The 6604-nt window shown below is 36.5% G+C and overlaps 1 pseudogene; it reads left to right on the top strand.

The window, feature by feature from the left end:
- The first annotated feature begins 1924 nt into the window (after positions 1 to 1924).
- LOC119509768 lies at positions 1925 to 2836 on the top strand (annotated as a pseudogene).
- Positions 2837 to 6604: the final 3768 nt, after the last annotated feature.

Here is a 6604-nt window from a genome sequence, read left to right as displayed (position 1 = left end):
GTGTCTGAGGGACTTAGTAGATATTTTTTGAAAGAAGAAATAGCTGATGCTTTAATTTTCATCACATTAATCTGCTCAGTAGCCTTCAGTCAATTGCTTTACAAAACTCAGTGGAATTAAATTTGAACACTAGATGAATGAATTATTTTCAAGTAAATCATGGAGATCATGGGAGAAATCAGTAAAGTATCAAAAACTAACTAAATTATTTCAGACGGTGGACTCTGGGGCCAGACTGTCTGGAGTAAATTTTTACATAATTCTGCCATGTATGAGCTGTGTGACCGTCAACAAGTTACTTAACTTCTCTGTGCCTCCACTTTTCAGCTATAAAAGAGAAATAATAGTCATACCTCATAATGTTATTATGAGAAGTCAATGAGCTTGTTTTTGTATAATGCTTAAAACAGTGCCTTGCATTTAGTAAGTGCTATATAGTTGTTTTGTAAATAAATAAATCTTTCCTGTCCCACTTTTATATTTTTTCAGAACAGAGAGAAAAAAGAGAACTTTTCAAATTCCTTTCTACAAAATGAGTATAACATTGAAACTAAACCTGACAAACATACACACTAAAGATCAAGAAATATAATAATTTAGCTTTTGGAAATACACACACACACACACACACACACACATATATGAAATATTAACAAAGAGTTTAGCACTGTGTTTAAGGTACATTACAGAATAATGAAGTATGATTCAAATGTGGAAAGCAGGAATGCTTCAATAGTATGAAATCTATTAATATGGGAGGAAAAAAGAGCTCAATTGATGATTAGGGGCATTTATCAAAATTCAATTTCTATCCTTAATAATATAGAAAACACAGTCAACAAATCCTAATTACCTTTCCATCAAAATTTCTTAACAAATATGACAAAGTTTATTCTAAAATCCAGACTAGAAATAGGGAGAGGGCCAGCTAGAAAAATTGATGTACTCTAGTAAAAATAAAATAGCAGTTGCATTAATTTTAAATAAGCACTATTCAACTAGTGCTATTCCAAAATTCTAGAACTAAATTGGGCTTTTAATTTTATTTTTACAGGAGACTCTAGGCATAAACTTTCCTGGGTTTCCAAACAAATCCAGGAAAAAAATTCACTTTAAATAACAGTAAATACTACTGACAGGTTCAAAAAACAGTCATCGTAAGTCCATCACTATTTGGCATTCTCCCAGACCCAAGGATTGTCAGGGAAGGCAACAAGACCCAAATGAGCCCAGTGAGTCTTGAGAAGAACTTCACTTGAGGCATCTGAGAAATAGGTTTTCTCTCTTAAGGATAAGCCACCAGAAGGGTAGTCTCTCTGTTCTTTTGAGTGCTGTGATGTGTGAAGGGGAGCCATAGGTCCCAGTTTGCCTGGGACAGTTCTTGTTTATGCTTATTATCCTGGATTGAGAATTAATAGAATCACCTTTCACTCAGAAATTTCCCAGTTCAGGTGATAATTTATACAGTACCCTAGGTGTGTTGATAAGAAACAAAGAATTGAAACAGCTATTTTGCCACTGTGAACAAAGTACACTGAAGATCAAGCTGGTGCTCAAAGCCCTCAAAGAGGGAGCTCCCAAGGAAATCAGAGAACAGAGCCAAAAAGACACTGACGCTGAAATCACCTTTGGGCTAGCTTTCTATTTATGAAAACCAAACCATTTCCTCACTTTCAAAATCAATTTGAGTCGAGAGCACTAGCACTTACAGCCGAGGCCAACTAACTGACGTACTTCCACCACCTCAAGTGACGAGTGCTAACAGCGTGGTGTGTATTCTCCCACAGGTTTTCACTTAGTCATACACTTACATTTACATGCACACGTATTTCGCATAGTAGTTTTTGGTTGGAATTTGTTTTTTTAAGAATGGAGTCATTGTGCACATTTTGTCCTAACTTAACAATACGTTGCTTCTAAGCTCATGGCGGGGCTGCTAGTGGTCCCCAGCCGAGTCGTGCGGCCTCCGGGTGGCCGCTTTTGGCGTTTCTTGTGTCGCGGAGTCGAGCTTTGGGCCCCGCTGAGGCCACCGCGAGAGGCTGCCGAGGCAGCTCGGCGTAGGAGAGGAGGCGTGGCGGGGCTCGGGGCTCGCGGGCAGCTGCCTGGGAAGCCGGGCCCTCAGCACCGCCATGCCGCCACCCCCGGGGTCGTCAGGGCCTGGGTCGAAAGGCCGCAGAGACCCCACGCGCCCCTCGGAGCCCGGGCCTGTTTCTTGGAAGTCCTTAGCATTCACGTTTGCTATTGGAGGAGCTTTACTGGCTGGAATGAAATACTTCAAGAAAGAAAAGGCAGAAAAGCTGGAGAAGGAAGGGCAGCGAAGCCTAGGAAAGCCGTTACTCGGGGGACCATTTTCCCTCACAACTCACATTGGAGAGCCTAAAACTGACAAGGACTACCTAGGCCAGTGGGTATTGATTTATTTTGGTTTCACCCATTGCCCTGATATCTGTCCAGAAGAACTAGAAAAAATGATTCAAGTCGTGGATGAAATAGATAGTATTCCATCTCTGCCAAATTTAACTCCTCTTTTCATCACTCCTGACGCAGAGAGGGACACAAAAGAAGACATCACAACTTATGTGAAAGAATTTTCCCCCAGGCTGATTGGCTTGACTGGGACAAAAGAAGAGATTGATAAGTGGCCCGAGCATAAGGAGGATATTACAGCCCAGGACCCAAGGATGAGGACAAGGACTACATAGTGGATCAAACAATAATAATGTACTTGATTAGACCAGATGGTGAGTTTCTAGATTATTTTGGCCAGAACAAGAAGAATGCAGAAATAGCTGGTTCAATTGCTGCGCACATGAGGGAGCACCGAAAGAAGAGTTAGCGGGGGTGGGTGGGGGGAATGGGGGGCGTGGGGAGGTGGGGGGTGGGGGTGGGGTTGCCAGACGGAATGCGCTCTAGCTAAAAAGGACAGTGGCTTTGTGTCTCCCAGAGGAGCTGATATATGTGCAACCTACAGAATGGCCTTCGTATCATGAGAACATCTGTATATTTTGGGCAGGGCATCCTGCCCTGGGGTTCATCCAAGATATATTCTTGGCACTATAAAGATTACTACCCAAAGTCTCCCAGGTAGCTGCCGTCAGACCAGAGGACCAAGATGATGTGAAGCCAGTGAGGAGCGGCCCTCACGGAGGACACGGCAGGACGCAGTTCGTTGGGTGACTTCACCCACGTGAACAGAACCCCTGTAGCTCTGCTGCGTCTCCTGTATGTTGGACCCTTGCTTGTGCAGATTATGGGACTTAATTTCCACAAAAAGAGGGTAATTTCTGTAGTGCTCTTCAAGTTCTCAGTGGCCGATTTGGAAAAACAGTCAAATTAGGCTCTCTGCCATTCAGACTTAATTTTTATACTTGGAAGCATAAGTGTAGTCTTTCTTGTTAATGGTCGTCAGTGTAAGGCTCGCATTTCATTCCACTGTCAGCAAAGTGCTGATTTGACTAATGAAGAGAAAACATAGTTTGGAAAATCTCCTGGATCAATTTTGGGAGCCTTTATGTGATTTTTAGCAAATGATATGCCAGGTTTTCAATGACATAAGAAATGGAAATAAGAGGGTATTGATCATGAGTGTCGTACAGAGTACTCCCGTGTATACTGGATTGCACTGCTTGGAAAATAAAGGTATCTTCAGTTTTGTTAAAAAACAACAACAACAACAACAACAACAAAAAAATACATTGTGGAAAACCCTTTGGGTCTGTTGATATAGATCTGACTCGTTTTTTTTATAGTTCCATAATATTTCATCAGATAAATGTACCATCGGTTATTCCTCTGTTCTTAGGCATGCAGAGTGTTTCCATGCTTTGCAACTATTAATATTGTTGAAATAATCATTTTTATATACCTATTTTTGTACTGTTGCTTCTCTGTTACGATAGATTCCTAAAACTGGAACTGTTTTGTTAAATGGTATGTAAGGATTATTATTCTTAAAAGTAGTTAGGAAAGACTTTAGGTGGAGAAATGATGGCATAAATAAAGATCTCAACACATACTAGATGTAAGATACTATCTGAATTCAATTTACTTCTTCCTCTTAACAGTATAGGTTGAGGAAGGAGAAAGGTTTGAAAATCTCAGTAATTGACATCTTTTATGATCATCTGACTACCCAATTTGCCCAGATATTTCAGGAAGAAAATGTAGATGAGTAAATAAAAGGGGTTACAGCTCCTTCACCATTTGGGGAATATTTTTCCCTTGGCATGTTGGAAATGGATTTAACCTGTTACACACAATTAAATAGTAACTATATAACAAATGAGCCACTCAATCAGATACATACATTTTATTTTAAATGATAATGGGTGTTTTTATCTGTAAGTACAAAGGTAATTCTACATATCAAGATACAGTGTAGAAGATTAAACTCTTGAAAACTCTTTATTACCTTATGGGGAAAATAAGAAAATATAAGCTTAATAGCATCTCATTCAGAGCAAAAAACCAATAATTTCCTTTAAGTCTCTGGTATTGACAAATTATATAATCATTTATAAATGAGTAAAAGGAAGTCATGAGCCAAACCTCATTATTTTCTATTATTCATGTATTAAAATTGTGCCTTGTTTGTTCTTTTTTTTTCAAATTTTTGTGTGTGCCTTGGTTTTTATCCAATATGTACATTTATAAAAGAAATGGTTTTAGGTCTGACTTATTTTTGGCCTCCAGGGCATAGGGTAAAGGTCAGGGAAGTGGAGATGGAGGTTATGCTTAAAATAAATAATTCACCATTTACTTTGAATATTTAGCTTTTATTTAATGGGTATAAGCAGTTCATCCATTCAGCAATTCATTCATTGCTCATAGAGTTCAAAGGCTGTGCAGAGTTTCATATCCATAGATTTTAGAAAAAAATCACAGTGTAATTAATTATAACTGTCCAGAAGCATTGAAAAAAAAAACATGTTTTATGCTAAGAATATTTGTATATCCTAAAATGTTGCCCTGAACATTTCATTTAATGTATTTACTTATGGTACAATACTAAAAAGGTTAACAGTGGAAGGTTTCCCTCCTACACGTCCCTCTTTCCCAAGACCTCCACTTTTACTAGATATTCTTTCAGAGATTTTCAAGAAAATATATATGGGTATATTATTGCATTTTACACAAATAATAGCCTGCTGTGCTACTGAAAGCATTTTTTTTAACTTGACACTCTATCATAGAGTTCTAATTCAGTACATATACTACATGTTCTTTTTAACCAGATACATATACTCTATTCATTCTCCTATTGTTAGACTGTACATTGTTTTAGAAATAATAGAATTATTATTATAGAAAATACTGTAATGGATATCTTTGTACATGTCCTAAGTATATGTGGGATAAATTTCTAGAAGTCAAATGTTACATGAATTTTACATTTTGATAATATTGCAATGTTGTCTTCCATAGAGGTAAAACCAGTTTCACTAATTGTATGTGAGTTGTTTGTGTCTCTAGGCCACCACCAACAAAATGTTATCAGTCTTTTGATAAATGAAAAGTAGTATCTACTTTTTTTTAAATTGTCTGAATGTAAATTAGGTTGAGTCATCTCATATGTTTATGAACATTTTTTTCCTGCTGTTTATATCCTTTCCTCATTTTTCTCCTTTGAGTTTTTGGTGATTTTCTCACACATTTGTTGTTATTTTTTATATATTAAAGAAATTAGCCCTCTGTAACACTTATGGTAAATATGTTTTGTCAGTTTGTCACTTATCTTTTTAATTTTTATTATTTTCATTATGGATAATTTTAAACTTAAAGATAGAAAATTTTTAATTTTAAGATAGTAGACTACTTTCTTCTATGGTCTGGGTTTGTTGTTTCATGCTTAGATTTCTTTTAAATAACCAATATTTTCTTTTAGTTGTTAGTTTTATTTTTCTTGCTTAAATCTGATCCACCTGAAATGTATCTTGGTATATTGAGTGAAATACAGATTTAATAATTTTCTCCAGCATCATTTATTGACTAACCCTCTCTACTCCAGATATAGGCAATGTCATTTTTTTCATATAATCAATTATATATAGAAAAATATGTGTATTAAAAACAACATGATATATGAAGTTTTAGTAATCAGCAGAGTTAGTTTCCCCTATTTCTTCATTTTCAGAATTTTTCTGGCTGTTTTTGAGTCCAAGATTGTTCTTTAGAGAAGTAAATGTGTTATACAGAAGATATTAGTGGGAAGGTGGTGGGATTTAAGGAACATTTATTCAATCTAATGTAATTCTATTTAAATGTATTTTTAAACTTCAAACAAAAGTTGAATTTTGTTAAAAGAAGATAAAATACTGGAGGTATAGAAGTAGGATCAAATTAAATAAATTTCCCCCAAAACACTTAACAAGAACAACAACATCATTCCAGAGGGTTGGTCCTCAGAACATTTTGGATTTTAGTTGTTATTTTTCTGTTGTTCTTTTTTTTTTTTTTTTTTTTTTGCAATGTTTTCAGATCTAGTTTCCACTAATTAAGCAGTAATTTAGCCCTTTACGCTTTGAAGTTTCACTCATTACCTGGCTTCTGTAAGTGAACAAAAGGCAACATCTAAAGCCCTGAGTATTGGGCCATCACTTTGGGG

The sequence above is a fragment of the Choloepus didactylus genome, chromosome 15 (genome assembly GCF_015220235.1).
Source record: "Choloepus didactylus isolate mChoDid1 chromosome 15, mChoDid1.pri, whole genome shotgun sequence".
In the NCBI taxonomy this organism is placed as follows: domain Eukaryota; kingdom Metazoa; phylum Chordata; class Mammalia; order Pilosa; family Megalonychidae; genus Choloepus; species Choloepus didactylus.
Note: the sequence above shows the minus strand (reverse complement) of the source record. Positions and strands in the feature narration are given on the sequence as shown.